We start from the raw sequence: 19,239 nt of genomic DNA, 5'->3' as shown, positions 1-19,239 counted from the left end.
AAGTAACCCCCCGGGCTTCAAAGATGGCGATTTCCTGCGTTGACACGCACGGCAGCTTTGCACGTAACGCTTCACCGTGGTAGAAAGTCGGGGCCAGTAGTACGTCTGGCGTACTCTTGCAAGAGTGCGGGAAAATCCCAAGTGTCCAGACGTGGGCTCATCATGGCAGGCTAGGAGAATGTCATCACGGAGGGTGGCAGGTACGACCAATAGATACTCTTTGTCGCTGGCACTCGAGTTTTTCTTGTAGAGGACACCCTTTCGGAGGCAGAAGGTCGAGAGACTGCGAGAAAGGTGTCGTGGAATTGTAACATTCTTGCCTTCTAGGTGATCGATGAGAGGGCGTATATCGGCGTCCTCGCGCTGTCGTGTGATCAGGTCAGATGCTGTGAGGGCCCCAAGGAATGCGCCATCTTCGTTCATGCCCTTATCGCAAGTTTTGACGGGAGCGCGCGACAACGCGTCGGCATCTTCGTGTTTGTGGCCCGATTTGTAGACGATGGTAACATCGAACTCCTGCAGACGGAGACTCCATCGAGCAAGTCGCCCGGACGGGTCTCGTAGGTTGGCTAGCCAACACAAGGAATGGTGGTCTGTCACCACCTTGAAAGGGCGACCGTAGAGATAAGGCCGAAATTTCATGATGGCCCACACAACCGCTAGACACTCTTTCTCGGAAGTGGAGTAGTTAATTTCGGCACGTGAAAGGGTGCGACTGGCGTAAGCGATCACTCGCTCGATGCCTTCCTGGTGTTGAACGAGAACAGCGCCAAGACCGATGTTGCTTGCGTCGGTATGCACCTCGGTGTCAGCGTCCTCGTCAAAGTGAGCGAGCACGGGTGATTCCTGCAGGCGCTGCCGTAACTCGGTAAAAGCTGCGTCCTGCTCGTCCGTCCAAACGAAGGGTGTGTCGTCTCGCGTGAGCCGTGTGAGTGGTTCGGCGATCCGGGAGAAATTTGCGATGAAGCGACGATAGTACGCACACAGACCGAGAAAGCGGCGTACTGCTTTCTTGTCACGAGGAGTCGGAAAAGCAGCAACAGCGGATGTGTTGTCTGGGTCAGGCTGGACACCGTCGGCGTTCACGACATGACCGAGAAACTTCAACTCTTCGTAACCGAAGTGACACTTTTCTGGCTTTAGTGTGAGATTAGCGGAGCGGAGCGCCTCAAGTACCGCCTCTAAACGCTTCAGATGTTCTTCGAAGGTAGCCGCAAACACGACGACGTCATCTAAGTATACTAAACAACTGTGCCACTTCAGACCCGTAAGAACAGTGTCCATCATTCTCTGGAATGTGGCCGGTGCAGAACACAGGCCGAATGGAAGTACTTTAAATTCGTACAGTCCATCCGGGGTAACAAAGGCAGTTTTTTCGCGATCTCGTTCGTCCACTTCGATTTGCCAATATCCACTCTTCAAATCTATTGATGAAAAATACTTGGTTCGCAGCCGATCCAACGAATCATCGATCCGCGGAAGCGGATAAACGTCTTTTTTTTGTGACGTTATTCAACTTTCTATAACCAACACAGAACCTAAGCGTTCCGTCTTTCTTTTTGACAAGGACCACCGGCGACGACCAAGGGCTTTGGGATGGTTGTATGACGTCATCGTGAAGCATTTCTTGCACTTGTGCATTAATCACGTTGCGCTCTTTCGCCGATACGCGATAAGGCAGTTGTCGTATGGGACGAGAATCGTCATACGTGATTATTCGGTGTCTCGTGATGGGCGTCTGGCGTACCTTACAAGTAGATGCGAAGCACTCCTTGAACCGAAATAGCAACTCGCGCAGCGCTTTTTGCTTGTCCTCCGAAAGGCCTGAATTGATGTCGATGTTGCTGAGCGTCTGAGCTGGGTTGTTCTTTGTCATAGACGCAAAGCATTCAGCAACGTCTGCTATGGGCACAGCAAAAGCGATAGTAGTACGGCGAAACAGATGCCGATGTTCCTGGCTGAAGTTCGTCACGAGGAGCGCAGAATGTCCACCTCGAAGCATAATGAGACTGCGGGCTGCACATACATCGTGAGTCAGCATAAGGGAGGTATTGCCCTCTGCAAGAGCTTCGCCGTCCCCCAGATCATCGCATACGACCGCTACCAGGACACTTGCGCGTGGTGGTAAAGTTACACTGTCGGCGTAAACCCGAAGCGCGTTACGTCGGCAATTGTCGCGGCTGTTCGCTGCTCTCTCTGTCGAAAAAGTCACTGTGCGTGCCCGGAGGTCTATAACGGCAACATACGCGCGCAGAAAGTCGACGCCCAAGATGAGGTCCCGAGAACAATCGCGGAGTATAAGGCAGCTGGCTGGAAACGTGGACCCACGAATTTGTACTCTGACCGTGCACATGCCCAACGGTGTTACGGTATGCCCGCCAGCAGTACGAATTTGCGTTCCAGACCAAGGCGTGATAACTTTTCTAAGTTCCGTCGCTAGTTTGCCGCACAAGATCGAGTAGTCGGCACCCGTATCCAATAACGCACTAACGTGGCGGCCGTCGAGCACAACAGGTATGTCTAGCGAGAGTCTGTCACTGAGTTCGGCTGCTGTCGTCGCTGAATCGTGCTGAATAGACCGTGCTCGCGTCGATGGGAGGTCTTCGGAAGGGCGATTATCAGCGGCCTCGCCCCCGAAGGTCGCTGCTCTTAGTTTTCCCGGCGAGGGCTTGGCGATCGTCCCTGCGCTGCCATTGGAAGGCTTCTAGGAGCTGGGGAAGATCGCCTGGGGGACGGCGAGCGCGACTGCCGCCGCGGGAACAGTGGCATACCCTGCTGGTTCAAGTACTCTTCAATCGCCCTAGGCCTTTCGCCATATCTGGGCCTTGGTGAATTCGCGGCGAAACCTTGCAGTCCAAGGCGGCGGTGTGGGCATTCGCGGTATACGTGACCGGCTTCTCCACAGTGATAGCACAGAGGCCCTCTGTCCGGGGTACGCCAGATGTCAGATTTCCTTTCGAGCGGGCGCCGATCCTCCATACGTTGGATCGGTTGCATTGATGGGAGCGGCGGGACGTATGATGCGGCGTAAGACGTGGCGGGGATGAAATGGGTCGGAGCGCGGACAGGGACTCGCCCCAAAACCTCCGCATACGACGGCCGTTGCAACTGTGCTGTCACAGGCGGCGCATTGTTGCTTGCGACGGGACCTCGGATCGCTTGCTGCACTTCACTTCTCACGAGGGCAGAAATGGAACCCAGCGTGGGCTGAGGTGGGCAGCTGAGCCGTTGAAGCTCCTCACGAACCACAGAGCGGATAAGGTCTCGGAGAACGTCCAGGTTTTCAAAGGCAACCGCGTCCGTCAGTGAAGCAGCATTCGCGTGTCTGTCATACGTAGCTGAGCGCTGGTCCGAAGGTGAATCAGCGTTCATTTGCCTTTCATAGAACGCTGAGCGATGGTGCAGCATCTTTTCCATCGTGGTGGCTTCGGTTAAGAATTCACCCACGGCCTTGGGCGGGCTTCGAACCAGGCCAGCAAATAGCTGTTCTTTAACTCCCCGCATTAGATGGCGCAGCTTCTTTTCCTCTGACATGTTAGGGTCCACCCGACGGAAGAGGCGCGTCATATCCTCTACGTACGACGTCACGCTCTCATTCGGCAGATGAATGCGGGATTGGAGCGCCCGTTCGGCTCGTTCGCGGCGATCAGGATTTGTGTATGTCTCCAGCAAGGCATGGCGGAACTCGAGCCACGATTTCAGGAGCCCGTCTCGGTTCTCGTACCAAGTGCGAGCACCGTCCTCCAAGCTGAAGTACACGTTTCTCAGCTTCGCCTCGTCACTCCATTGGTTTATCTCTGCAACGCGCTCAAACTGGGCTAACCAGTCTTCAACATCCTCGAAGACATCCCCGTGAAACACTTTCGGCACTCTGAGATTCTGGAGCAGGTACGGAGTTGCCGTTGTGGCCGTACCTTGCATAATGGTCGATGGAGACGTCGATGTTTCTTCCATACTGGTCCGTGGGGGCGTCGATGTTGTTGCGGAGATGTGATCAAGCTCCGGAGGTAATCCTCGGATTCTCCTGCTGGCCCGGTGAACAGGGGTGTCCACTAGTATAGGGCTGGTACTCCTGCTAGCAGGAGGAGTTTGTGGCATCGGATGAACCGTACCCAGCACCTCCACCAGTTTTGTCACGAAAAGACAATTGAAGATGTACCCGGCGTCGGCGAGACAGACAGTTGTCCAAGATGGCGTACACAAAGACTCAAGCTGGCGTCCGCAGCCTCTGCTTCTTCTTCTTCTTCAGCGCCCACCTTTAGCCGAGCGCGCGTTCAAGTCACTTCTTTTTCAGCGCTGGCGCGTGACACCTAGTGGCATTATATATATATATATATATATATATATATATATATATAATGTGTGTGTGTTTGTGCGTGAGTGTGTGCGTAATATTGCTGTGATGACAGTGTGCAGTATACTATGGGTTTTTTGCTGTACGTACGCTCTTTCCTTTGTCCTTCGTTTGGACACATAAATTGTAATAGATGACCTCAAGGTCTAGTTCCCGAAGCGAGAGAAAGAAAATTAAAAGAGAATGCTGTCAAAGGTTCCACCCTGTCGTGTTTTAGATAATGGGGTGCTGCCTATCTTGACGCACGTTTCTAATCGATACCTTGTTTTTTGTCATTTGCGCATGTGCGCCCTGGCAGTGTTTCGGTATTAAAATCGCCCCGACTATGCACTGCTGAAGTGGGGATCGCACACGCCCTACGATTTGATTTGTGACTACAAACGAACCTAACAGACGATTTGCAAATATGTGGGAGTTGGTGGCTTTACAACGCCCTACCTTCTCAAGAAAACTCACAACAGTCGACCATTCCGAAAAACGAACGCCGCGGAGATCGTATTTATCGATTACGCCATCTTTTGGCAGACTATTCAAACCTGATGTGCGATTTCTTTCAGTGTACTATTCTAACACTTCACTAAAAGTCGAGCGTGAACTTATTGCACAAAGTTTCGCATATTGCATTGTCATAATAAGTAACGTCAAGGAGAGAACATGTGACGAAGCGCGCAAAGAAGAGCAGCTCATATTTTGATAATGATGAATACATAATTAAGCATCAGTTTAGTACGATTATGAGCAATATGAAAGGGAACACAGAACGGGTAGAAAACACCCTCAGACCCAGCTATGTGGGTGATACGCAGCGGCCGCCGTCGGAAACAAAGTCGAAATGGGGACGCTGTTCTAACAGCTGTTTGCACTCCAACTGTTCGCCCTCCCGCCGTGCGTCTGCAAAGTGCGGAACTTTGCATCGCCAGCAAGCGGCGATAACACTGTTAGATATTGCGCCACTGATAACTTTTCGCGCCGAATCGTTAAAAAAGGTAGCACTGTTCCTGACTTCGATATTGATTTATGGTAGATCTTGTAAATCAGGAAAAGTGGTCTTCAAGGTTGAGTTCAAAATACGTTGATTGGCGCTTGCCGAATATTAAAGAGATATTGAAGAAAATGAATTAAGGCAATAGCGTCGTCGCAGCTTACGCTCGTCCTTTGTTTTGTTCCTTGGTGGCCTAATAACGCGTCATGCCACCATCGACTTGAACGACGGCCTCCATTCTTTGGGGCAGAGACGCGTAGACAGCAACGATGAATGCGGTATCACGATGAAGTCGCTTCCACTCATGTTCTATTGCATCCCATAGTTGGTCGGAGTCCGCCAATTCTAGGGACCTCTTCGAAAGGTTCACTTTCATACGGCCCCAAACGTGCTCCATAATGTTCATGTCGGCACCCTTCGCGCACCACTGAAGTTGAATTACCCATCGCTATTCCAAAAGGCGCGCCACGTATTTCGACGTGTGAACGGGAGACAAGTCCTGCTGGAAAAAATAACACCTATCCAAGTGCGGCCTGTTCAACACATAGGGGATCATCTGGTGCTCGAGCAGAGTGGAATACGCCGCACTGGTGAACCTCCCATCAATTCTCACCAGTGGTCCTAGGCCTTCGTGGGAGATCACCCCCCAGACGTTCACAGACACGCATCCGCTGGCGGCCACCTCCTGGATATTCTGCGGACTAAGTCGTGTGTTTGCGGTCCGCCACACTCTCTTTCGTTGGTCCCAGCGGCTCGAGAACGTGGACTCATCAGAGAAAACTGCATACTTCCACTCGCTCTCGCTCCAGCTGCGGTGTTCAGTAGCAAACCTCAGGCGAGCTGCTTTGTTGGCTGCGGTGAGCAGAGGTTTCTGTACGGCGATGAGACTTCGCAGTCCTGCTTCTCTAAGCCTTCGTCGTACCTTGCTGTCGCTCAAGTTGTCCAAGCCAAGAGCACCTCGAACGTCCTTTGCACTTAGAAATGGTTTGTCGCTGACGGCAGCCACGATGCAAAGGTCTTGGTCGTTCATTGTTGATCGCGGTCATCTGCGGTGCGGCGCATCGTTTATGAGTGCTTCGTCTCGGTAAGCCTGGATAATCCTGTTGACCGTTTCAAATGGGCGGCCTGTCACGAGGGCAATATTGCGCTGCGTATAACCCCTTTTAGACATTTCTATTATATCTTCCCGCTCTTTAAGAGGCACTCGAGGCATCTTGAGGCTGCAAAATCAGAGTTGATTGCTCTGCGTGGGCCTCTACAGTGTGCTACGTGAATTTTTCTGAACGAACTTCATGCAACAAAGTCCTTCGTCTCGGTAAGCCTGGATAATCCTGTTGACCGTTTGAAATGGGCGGCCTGTCACGAGGGCAATATTGCGCTGCGTATAACCTCTTTTAGACATTTCTATTATATCTTCCCGCTCTTTAAGAGGCACTCGAGGTATCTTGAGGCTGCAAAATCAGAGTTGATTGCTCTGCGTGGGCCACTACAGTGTGCTACGTGAATTTTTTTGAACGAACTTCGTGCAACAAAGTCCTTCGTCTCGGTAAGCCTGGATAATGCTGTTGACCGTTTCAAATGGGCGGCCTGTCACGAGGGCAATATTGCGCTGCGTATAACCTCTTTTAGACATTTCTATTATATCTTCCCGCTCTTTAAGAGGCACTCGACGCATCTTGAGGCTGCAAATTCAGAGTTGATTGCTCTGCGTGGGCCACTACAGTGTGCTACGTGAATTTTTCTGAACGAACTTCGTGCAACAAAGTCCTTCGTCTCGGTAAGCCTGGATAATCCTGTTGACCGTTTCAAATGGGCGGCCTGTCACGAGGGCAATATTGCGCTGCGTATAACCTCTTTTAGACATTTCTATTATATCTTCCCGCTCTTTAAGAGGCACTCGAGGCATCTTGAGGCTGCAAAATCAGAGTTGATTGCTCTGCGTGGGCCACTACAGTGTGCTATGTGAATTTTTCTGAACGAACTTCGTGCAACAAAGTCGCACGAGAGACAGTTTATCAAAGTTCTTTTTTAAAAGTTTTATTTATTTTATTCCTCTGTCGTCATTGGTTCGAGCGCCGCCGCTGCTCGAGGTGCCACTGAAGACCACGTGCGTCGATTCAAATAATAAATCGGTTTGAAATACAGGGCAAACTTCGTGTAAGAGTTCTATCAAGCGGTTGAGCTATGAAAAAAAAAAGAACGAAAGGAAAATGAATCGGTGTGAGTCACTGGCGACGATTACCGTCTTATCGGCTGTCGGACGATCCATGACGTAAGCTGCTCCTTTGTAGAAATGCCAGCGTGGTGGCAGTGCGAACAGTTAGCGGAAGAGCGCCCTCCTTGCCCTCTTTGATTTTCACAGCACCATCGGCGTATCGCTCCGAATCTGTTTCGAGGCTGTTTGCCACACGTTCCTGTGTTCCCTTTCATATTTGTCATGATAGTACATACAGTATGCAGACGAGGGTCCCGAAATGAACGGACGAGAAAGATGAAAAAGGAGCCTCGTGGCCAGCTTTATTGCGAATGCCCCGTCTATTTGTTCCTTCTCGCTAGCTCATACCCCCCTGCTCCCGATACATGTAAATAATGACGGGAACCGAAATATAGCCTTATTAGTTATAGTGTCTCGTTCATGTATTGTTTTGCACAATACCATACGTATCGAGAAAGTGTGACAAAGAACATCGTAACGTGCTTCCGTTATCTTCACTTTTCTGTACCTCAATCTATTGTAGCGAGTTTTTACGACTTTGAAGTAAGTTAGGAATGAAATAGAGTGAAAACCTTACATGCATCACATATCAGTAAAGAAGACGAACGCCTGCTTTAGCAAAGCCTTCAAATAAAGAAAGGGAAGAAAGCAGCAATAGCGAAATTTGCTCTAGAAGAATGCGCCTTTTTGACGAGATACCTTCAAATTTTCGACGTGTACGAGAACAGCACCCTCTCGGCAGACGAAAGCGCACGTGCGCACTTTTGTCCATGGCCTGCATGTCGCGCGCAACAAGACAGCGCTGGCCACGCAATGCGAGAGTGCGCTGAGTTATCACTTTCCCTCCTCTCTACTATTTACCCTATGCTCCTGCTGGCCGATGTACAGCTGTCAGCCATGCGGATTGTCAGGCCAGCAAAACTTCCCTCAGCCTTTTCTTCTCGCAGCCACGAATAAAATCCACGCCTTGTCATCTGCACATGGTAAGTGCGTCGGGACGGCCAGGCCAACGGTCGCAAATGCAAGGAAAGGAGAAAAAGAACATAGGACACGGATGCATTCGTCCTTCCGGTAATGTCTCATTGTCGCGGAGACACTGAGGTCGACAGACTACCCTTGTTTTCTTCTGTGTCGTGTTCCTTCACGCTACTGAGTTTCCTAAATAGACACTAATCAAGTGGCGCTGCAAAGGCAACCTCCAATTAGCTTCATGGTGTGAAGGAATTTGTCATACTATTGTTCCGTTGTATTCCACGAAGTAGCGACGGTGAAGAAAACAGTCGCAAAACTGCGAATGACGAAACGGACTTTATTGGGCGAACCTGTGCCCACAAAACCAAGGGCGCTATAACGTAAAACTATTCCAAACTTTTCTATTCCAATTCTGCTATCAGCCCTGCACGATTGGTCAAAAACTTTTTTCGACCACTCCCACTTCACCTGTCTGTCACGCGACTTCGCGAAAACCGCGATACCTCCCCATCTGATATGATGTGTACACACTGATTAGGCATGATTTGACACAAAAAAGAAAAACAGTTATTTCTTATTCGACCCCTTTTCGCCGTTAGCCCTCGGCTATTGGTAAGGAGTTTTCGGGCTGCACCCACTTCACCTGCCTGTCACCCACCTGCCGGAGAGCATGGGTGTATTTGCGAATAATAAAACTTCTTGCGTGGCCGTGTAAAGTTTTCGAGCACTTTCGGCACGTTTACCCCCTCATTCTGCCAACTCTTCTTTGCTGAGGGTCCCTTTTAGCGTCATTCTTAAGCTTTCGTTGCATGCCGCCACGATTTTCGACCAGCCACCGCAAGCTAAGTAAGGGAAAGCCGACCAATCGTAGACGCCGGCACCACCCTCTTCATCCGGTTATCGACTTTCAGTGCAGTGGCTCGGCCCCATCGAATCCCTCTTGAGCGTTCTCCTCGCCTCTTGTCAGCCAATTCGATACGACAAGCCGCTCAGTGTAGGCAATGTTATTCGTTTTTCAAGCAAACAAAAGTGACCTCCTATGAACGATGAGAGCGTTTGATTGGTCTGTTCAGACAACCCTGCGGGTGACCGCCCGGTGCTTGCGTTGGCGGTTACGCAAATTTGACGTCAGGAGATTGGAATAGAAACATATTGGAATATTTTTACGTTATAGGGCCCCAAGTTGCACTCGAAGCACAATAATAGCAGCGAACACAGTGGGCGATCGTAGAAATCTGACCAGCGGCGAAACGCGTCGGCTTTTATACATGAGTCATCGAAGGTTCAAGATTAATTCGTGCTTCCCGCGTGTCTTCCAGTAAGTATTAGACAATTTGTGTCACTCATACAATCACATTTCATAAGCTTCGCTGACAACAGACGACGGATGAAAGCATCGACAACGTTCCAGAAACTTCCGATACATGCAGGCGTGTCCTGCTCCGAGCGAACGCTGCGCTGCATCGGAAAAGAGCCTCCCTTCAATCATGACTCAGTGGCGTCGGTTGGTGGGGGAATATGAACTACTCGCAAGATGGGTGCCGTAGTACCCCCACCTTAACAAATGCAAAGTCGTGCGTGTGTCTAGGAAAACCTCTACCATACTGTCGTACTACATTGACATGTCATTCGAATCAGTTTCTTATATTTACATCAAATTTAACCACAGCTCGTCTCTTCATACTGAGAACACAATTGAAAACGCTAATCGCATGCTTGGCTACCTACGTGGGAACTTTTTCAACGTGCCTACTAGGTTGAAACATTTGTTATACAAAACTTTATCACGACCCAAACTACGCCAAATACGAATACGCCACTCCGGTGTGGGACACTGTTCAAGAAAACCTAATCACTGACCTCGATATGGTTCAAAATAACACTCTACGTTTTATTCTTGCTAACTACAACTGCAAAGCGAGTATAACTAACGTGAAATCTAATATTTGCCTCCCATCGCTGGCATCTCGCAGAAAAGTGTCTCGTATTGCCCTCTTCCACAAGCTGTACTTCATCATAAACCATGAGATCACCTCATCCTCCATCCAATTTATGTATCCCGTCGCATTGATCATCAGTACAAATTCAGTACAGTACAAATACAAATCAGTACATGCAACACTAAAAGTTTCTCACATTCATTCCTGCCGCGAACCTCACGTGACTGGAACCATCTTCCTGATGAAGTTGTAGGCCTTACTAATTATGAACAGTTCCGTGAAGCCGTAGCTAATATGCTACACGCGTGTGATATTTGATTGCTTGATTGATTGTTTGATTGTTGATTGCGTCAGTGGCATTTCTCACAAGCAGCTACGTATCTTCGAACGGAGCGAGCGAGCCCTGGCCAAAAGAAGCGCCGGCGGATCCGGTCGTAGGTACGTGACACACCCAGGTGACCGGCACTGGGGAGGTCGTGAAGTTCGTGGAGAACAGCCGAGTGAAGGTGTTTAGGGATCACAAGGAGTAATGCAGGGCCGTCGGGGTGAACGTCATGGTGGAAGATTACGCCATTTTGAAGTGTGAATAACCGAAGGGAACTGTCGACAAGTGATGATTCCAGGCGGTCAATGATGATATGCAAGAACGGGTCATGGCGCTGCTCGTCGGCGACATGGAGCAGTGGAAAAACAAAGAGAACACAGGCGTCGGTGTCAGTATCAGACGCTGAGGTCGCCTCTTCGACTGGGTAGCGAGAGAGGCAATCTGCGTCCTGGTGTTGGGGTCCCGACTTGTAAGTCACTGTGTAATGATATTCTTGTAGTCGGAGTGCCCAACGACCGAGCCGGCCAGTGGGATCCTTGAGCGACGAAAGCCAACGGAGCGCATGATGGTCCGTGATTGCTGAGAGGGCTTGCCATATAAATATGGACGTAACTGTGAAACAGCCCAGACGAGAGCAAGACATTCGCGCTGCGTAATCAAATGGTTGCACTCTGCAGTTGTCAGGAGCCGCCTTGCGTAGGCTATAAGGCGGTCGTGTCCGTGTGGGCGTTTCGATAAGACGGCGCCGATCCCATAACCACTGGCATGGTTTCGGACCTCCGTAGGTGCGGACAGGTCAAAGTGGGCCAAGACCGGTGGATTGCTGAGAATCGTGATAAGGCGTGAAAATGCGGCAGCCTGAGGGGAACCCCAAGTAAAAGGCACGTCTTTCTTCAGAAGTTCAGTGAGTGGTCAAGCGACTGCCGCGAAATCTTTGACCAACCATCGGAAATAAGAACAGAGCCCCACAACACTCCGGACGTCTTTGACAGACTGATTTACAGGAAAAGCCGTTGCTGCTTGAAACATTTTCTGGTCGGTTTGTACTACGGAAGCATAGACGAGATGGCCTAGCACTGTAATCTGTCGGCACCCAAAGTGGCCCTATGAGGAGTTTACAGGAGCCCAGCTTTGGGGAAGACGTCAAAGATAGCTGCGATGCGCTCAAGGTGCGTCTCAAATGTAGGAGAGAACACAAGGACAACGACGAGGTAACAAAGGCATGTTGACCCTTCGAAACCTTGAAGCAGGGAGTCGGTCATCCGTTCGAACGTCGCGGGGGCATTCCATAAACCGAACGGCATAACCTTTAATTGGTAGAGGGCATCTGAAGTGACGAAAGCGGCCTTTTCTTCGTCTTGCTCATCGACGGAAATCTGCCAATAACCACATCGAAGGTCGACTGACGAAAAGTATTCGGCCCCGTGAAGACAATAAAGAGCGCCGTCGATTTATGGTAAAGGGTAAACGTCATTTTTGGTAATTCGGTTTCGGTTGCGGTAATCAACGCAGAAATGTCACGTGCCATCTTTCTTTTTTACGAGCATGACCGGCGACGCCCAAGGACTCGACGAGGGCTCAACAGTGCCTCTGGAGAGCATCTTGTTTACTTCCTGCTGAATAACTTGCCGCTCTGCCGTGGACACGCGATATAGTCAGTGGTGAATTGGAACGACATCACCATTGTTTATCCCATGCTTAGAAAGGGACGTCTGACAACGTGGTTGATTGTCAGTGTCAACTTTGTCTTGGTAGGAAACCAAAAGGCGAATTAGGGAGGCTGCTTAATCAGCAGCGAGGTCCGGCGCGACCATGGGACGTAATGGGCCATTGAGGTTCAAGGCATCCTGCGGGTAATTAGGAGGATCTGGAGACTCGTCGGCTGCAAAAGCGGTGACGTGGTCGTCTGTCACAGACCGGAACATGACGACCGCTGTGCCTTCAGGTAACACTTGCTTCGTCGAGGCAAAATTAATAACCGGAACACACATCTGTTTAGCGGCAAGGGTTACAACGGAGTGTGGCACAGGGATGTCGCGCACCAGGAGGACATCATGAATGGGTGCGACGACATAGTCGCGATCAGGCACGGTTGCCGTTGAGGCCAATTCGATGAAGGTTAGGGCTTAAGGAGGTAAGCGAACAAACACGATAGGGCTGAGGGTGTTCGGTTGTTCGGGGCGAACGTCTTAAGGAAGAGGAAGCTCAAGACATAGCGTACCGGTGGAACAGTCAATGAGGGCAGAATGCGTCATCAGAAAGTCGAGCCCGAAGATTAGGTCATGAGGGCAACTGGTCAGCATGGTGAACAGGACTGGAACTTGGAGGGCAGCAATTCCTATGCGAGCAGTGCACATACCCCTAACGGCTACAGTGACTCCATTGGTGACGCGTACAGCTCGAGTGACGGCAGGCGTAAGAACTTTTTTGAGGCAGCGACATAGATTAGCGCTCATTATTGTTACTTGGGCTCCAGTATCAATTAATGTCGTCTACGGAACACCATCTACCTCTACTTCAATCAGGTTCGTGTTGGTGAGGAGCGTCAACGGAGGATTCGGGCCGGACGAACGTGATGCAGCACTTCCTCCAAGATCTACATGGCCTAGTTTTCCGTCTGGCTTGGTCCATAATTGGTCGACGACGAATAGCGACATGGCTGGGGTGACGCGGAGCGATGGCGCTAAGGTGACGGCGAGCGAGCAGGACTACTGACATTGACGGATACGTCAGAAGTAGGCGGCATACGGCGAGGAAAGTAACGGCGCGGGTCGGCATATGGACGAGGAGACGGGGAAAAGGAGCTTGAATACGGCGACGTTCAGGTGTTGCGGTAATGGCGAACGACGTGGCCAATGCAGAGACAATGGAATCAAATGAGCCTGTCGTCCGGAGTTCTCCTCTAGGCAGGGTTGAGGTATATGACAGGGGGGAATACAGATCGCCGTGAGGCGGAGCAGCCGGCACCGGAAGGGCATCAGGGCGGCAGACGGAGCAGGCAGCAGGGAAACCTAGGTTTGCAAATTCTTTTCAATTCATTTGCAATTCTTTTGCAAATTCATTTTCAAATGAGGGAGGTCGCTGGAGTTGGTTTGTCAATGGTGGTTTCAAGTGGGCGTGAATGGAACAGCGCAAGACTCGCGGCGAACAATACGTGGGATGTGCTCAATTAAAGGTGGTGAAGCGGTCAGGTCGGCGCAAGACGACATGGTAGCCGTGTTAGGGAGCCGGGAGAACTGTGAAATGACGTGGCGGCATTCATTGACAATGACGTCGATGGTGGACACACTGTTGAAGACCAACGAGTTGAAGGCGTCATCCGTGATCCCTTTAAGTACGTGGCCGACTTTGTCAACCTCAGCCATTTTCTCGTCGACTTTCCGGCAAAGAGCGAGCACGTCTCATATGTACCAGACACGATTCAGTGGAAAACTGAACTCGGATAGTAAGCTCTTTTCTAGCAGCCAGCTGCCGACCGGTGGGATTTCCAAAGAGGTCGACGAGCTTCTTCAAAGCCTCTCAGCTAGAGATCTCGTCCTCGTGTGTGCGGAACCAGACACGAGGAGTTCCACCCAAGTGGAATAGGAGATTGGCTAGCATAATGGTAGGGTCCCAGCGGTTGGTTTACCTATTACACTCATATAAGTTGAGCGTGTCCTCAACGTCGACATTATCTTGGCCGGAGAATATGCCAAGATCGCGGGGATATGTAACCGTAACCTACCTTGTTGTCGGGGTCGCAGGATTAGAGGGAGTCGAGATGTCGTCAATGGAAGCCATTGCGGAAAGCGAAAGAGTGCGGCCGCTGCGGAGCTCCGTGGTGAGGACGGGGAACGGCACCCTCCACCACAATATTACGCGAAGGACGAGTCAGTTAGACGAGCAACTACTTACAGCTTATATTTACAACAGCGGTCGCAGCACTGACAGGTTAGATTCACAGCGCGAGCCCAGTTCAAACAATCAAATATCACACGCGTGTAGCAATATTTTATGTACAAGGGCCATATAAACACTCATGTAACCAACTGCGTCTGTCTTCTTCATGTTTTTGTATTTACCACTCCCCCTCTGTAATACCCTTGGCCCTGAGGGGTATAATAAAATGAAAAAAAATTAAATATGACATGCCACCGCTGGCCGCCTTATTTCGCACTATATCTCACACTGTTCTGCACTACACCAGAAACGGCAATCTTGCGAGGAAGCGGCTGACACAATAGTCTTTGGCATAGTGATCCAAGTTCCACGCGTATACTTGGCTCATACCAGAAGTCAGTAGCCTAAATCTAGGGAGAACAGTCAAGAAAATCATTTCATTAAAATTATGCAGATCTTACGCACCGTGGGAATTGACGCTATGCGAAGCATTTTGCAGGTACCTGTCTACCCAGCATGGCTCGAGGTTCAGTAGATCGTTACTATGCGGAACAACGTGCTCCTAATGACAGCAGTTGTGTGTGCAACACAAGCTTGTGCCTAACAACACTACCGGATTTTGAGATCTTCATACCTGCTGGACGGGCATGTGCTAGACAAACATGGTTTGAGGCGTCATCTTTGTCATGTTACGATTTATGAAATGATAGGTTAAATTAATTGTTCTTGTTCGGCAAAAACCATCATCTCAACATGTGGAAAGCCGTACTGGGGGACTACGTATTAATTTTGACCTTCTGGGATAATTTACCGTGCACCAAATTCTTAATCGACGAGCTTTTTAACATAAATGTGTTTTGCATTTCTCCCCATCGAAAGGCGGCCACCGCGTCAACATCGAGGTTAGCACGCACCGCCACAGCCACTAAGAAACAGCGGCGGGTCGTCATAGGATGTTAATCTATGTCTATGTCACATGGTTTTAACGCGATAGCGTTAAGGAGCTCGTGTCGCAGAAAAGCCGGTGTCGTCGGCGTCGGTGTCGGGTGTCGGCGTCGGTGTCGGCGTTTGTGGCGTTGACCGTGAGCGATAAATCACGGCAGGCGCTTCATAAATAAAAAGCAACTTCCAAGATTGGCCCGGTGGGAATCGAACCAGGGTCTCCGGAGTGTGAGACGGAGACGCTACCACTCAGCCACGAGTTCGATGCTTCCAAGCGGTGCAAACGCGCCTCTAGTGAATGCGGTGTTGCCTTCGAAACGAGCCGTGGAAAGTTATACTGCGGTGTATATCGGTAATTATGAACATGTAACGTACAGAAGTCACAATTACACGAGTTGCGAAGTGCGTTTCCGCTGCATTTCTTCTGCGCTTTCCGCACACGCAGAGCCATCTTGCGGCAAACACAGAAGACCCCCCTCCTCTCAATGTACGGCGCTGCCCCGACAGGAGGCGCGCCGCGCGCGCATTGGGACCGCTGCCAGGCGCGTCGCGGGACTCCCTCTCCCCTGACGACGCTTCGCCGTGCTCCCGGTTTAGATAACGATCTATCTCTCTGCCCGTGCCGATCACGACGTTTGGCTGGCGCAGATCGTTTCCCCTCCGAGACACCGAGTTCTTTGGTTCGTTCCGTTCGCTCAGGCGCACGTTTCGTTGCCACGCCGAACGCTGCGTTGCTCGACGCTCACCGCGTGATAGGTGGGCGCTAAGTCCGATGCGGGGCGCATCGTAAGTGATCGCTGTGCCGTAGCGCATTGTCGACCCCTTGGCGGGTCGACGGGAACGCTGTCGCGTCCCACTCTTGAAGGCGAAGCTTAAGCGTCCTCCAATTTTTCACAATTACTTTCGTACTCCTGCGAGGAAAAGACAAAACCTCCCTATTGAAAATCCCAGCATTGCCCATCATGAATTTTATGCTGGGCATGATGGAAAATGTGCTGGGCATGATGGAAGACATGGTGGTTATGGTGGAATTCATCGTGGGTATAATGGGTGGATGGTGGGTACAGTGGTAGATGGTGGGATGTATTGGTGGGATACATACTGGGTGACTTGTCTCAATGGTGGGCGGGCTGGGTGAATGGTGGGTGTAGTGGGTGGATGGTGGGATGACTACTGGGTGACCTGTGTAAATGGTGGGTGAATGCTGGGCGTGCTGGGAGGATGGTGGGTACATACTGGGTGAACTGTGGGAATGGTGGGTGAATGATGGATGTGCTGGGTGAATACTGCATGTACATACTGGGTGAAATGTAAATGGTGTGCATGCTGGGTGAATGGTGCGTGTACTCGGTGGTTCGTGAAACACATAGTGAAGAAAAATTTTGCTTTATAGTACGATTTCTACAGCTTGATTGCTATGATATTTCAACCACACTAGAGGCATTTTACTGTCAAGCAGGAACAGGGCACTTATTGAAGAAGGCAAAGAAGACAAAATTAGTCACAATGTGACGTCATGTCCCACTTTGAAAACACAACCTGATGAATATTTATTTAAAAATTGAGAGACCTCTTTAAGAAAATGTAAATTTCTTAGTAAAAAAAGTATAAAAAAATATTTCCTCAACCGGGATTCGAACTTGGGACCTTAGGATCACGAGCCTAGCATCTTACCACTGCACCACGACTGTGGTAAGAAGCCTAGCAACTTACCACTGCACCACGACGCTGTTACGTTTTAGCGTGCATTTTGGCTATGTCAACAGTAAAAATCGCGGTCTGCGTTTCTGTTTACATTTGTATTTTAAAAGCCAAGATGCGGGTTCCCTCCACCGCGTCAGCTGCCGCATCTCTAGAAGAGCACAAGTGTTGTTACCATCGACAGGTAGTACATCGTGGAGTGATAGAACATCGCTTTTGCTGTACGATATGCATATTGAATAAGAAATTCGGAAATAGACAACGGTGACCGGGGGCATAGTTAGGGTTGTTACTGCTAATTTCGACAGTTGTCTCTCGCTCTTTACACTTTTGAGCGCGCACATAATTCGTGTGCTCAACGCAAAATAGTTACATAAACATTCGTGGATGAGTCTTCATTCTGACAGCATACTGGCTTCTCACGGCAGCGCTGTACCAGATTAATGAGACTCGAGCGAGACAGGTTTTCACGCAACTTTGTGGAACAACCGAAAACTTCTTTTCCGCTTCGCATAAGCTTGTGCAATAATTCTGGGAAATTAACTAATGTGACAGTGTATATAAGTCCACAGGCTTGTGTGCCACATCTTACCAAATAAAACAAAACGGATACGCAGCCATTCCCGCAGATGGTATGATTTTGATCAGCGGCCGATTTTGAGGAGGCGGGTAGGTGCCGCGTCGTCACGGCACAATTATAACAATTGGCCACGTCGACTTTAATACCGGTGTCGGTGCTATGAGCATTGCCGGCTTGAGAGAAGCACGGTTGAATACCGCGCAAGAGAAAAGTACAGTGCACACCACCGATGCGAAACTGACAAACAATTTTAAAGGGCAGCGACGGAAAGCGCTTCTGTTGCGACTTCAGGACTCTTGGCCGTCGCGAACGGATGTTTCTGTTGCGACGTCAGAATTGCTGTCGTAATGTCAGAGTCGCTGTCATGATAGAAAGCTGTTGTTCCGACTTCAGAACTCTTGTTGTCGCGACAGAACGTTTCTGTTGCGACTTCAGAGATCTTGGTCTTCGCGACAGAATGCTTCTGTTGCAACATCAGACTTTCTGTCGTAACGTCAGGAATGTCTGTCAACTACGGAAACGTGAGGAACTTCTGTCGTACAACAGAAATTTCTCTAGTTGCGACATGAATTCCTGTTGTCTTTTTCAACTGGTACCTTGTGGATTCTATCGCAGACGCAAGTAAATCACAAAGCTAATGAAGAAACACTGAATAAAACCGTGCATAAGCAGCCGCGTCTATCCGCTGGAATGCACGGTAGCACTTGGCTGCGAACATATTGTACACCGCCGCACATTTCTGGCACCCACCACATAGGACACATTCACGCGGCAGAGACATGCGGCTTTTTCCAGGAATATTCGTGGGCCGCACGATAAATACAGAAGGCATGGACGACAGGAGCGCAATACGCACACATTCACCACACCAACACGAAAGCAATGCGGGTGACACGGGTGTAACCCGCGCCAACCGAGTGCTTAATCCTCGTAGATTTGATGCTTTCTGACTGAATAAGTTACAACGCGCACGGAAACATCGCACACTGGACGTGTACCTCCGAGATCATGTCAACAATTTCTAATGCTACAGTAGAGGGTGACGAAAGCAACAAGTCGTTTAAAACGAAGTGACGGCGCAGGTAGCACGGGTCAATGCACGGGCAGTAGCGCAAGGCGTCGTGGGTGGGCATGGATGGGCTTCAAAACAGCTGAAAGTAGGCGGCAAACTTTCCGGAAGGGAGCAAAGACTTGGCTCGCCAGCATCGACCAGGCACGGCGGACCGCACAAGCCAGTGGAGTTCTGGGCTAGGGGCTCCACCCCCTCGCTTTCCACACCGTTTTTTTTTCTTTTTTACTAAACCTTTTTATACATATTTCTTCAAATTACAGCCCAGAGAAGGCGTCCT

At 50.1% G+C, this 19,239-nt stretch overlaps 1 protein-coding gene across 2 annotated transcripts in view; it reads left to right on the top strand.

The window, feature by feature from the left end:
- LOC135921438 (acetylcholinesterase-like) overlaps nt 1-19,239 on the top strand; it is a 145,589-nt gene that overhangs the window by 24,352 nt on the left and 101,998 nt on the right. The window lies entirely within an intron of this gene.

Source organism: Dermacentor albipictus, chromosome 10 (genome assembly GCF_038994185.2).
Source record: "Dermacentor albipictus isolate Rhodes 1998 colony chromosome 10, USDA_Dalb.pri_finalv2, whole genome shotgun sequence".
Taxonomy (NCBI): Eukaryota; Metazoa; Arthropoda; class Arachnida; order Ixodida; family Ixodidae; genus Dermacentor; species Dermacentor albipictus.
Note: the sequence above shows the minus strand (reverse complement) of the source record. Positions and strands in the feature narration are given on the sequence as shown.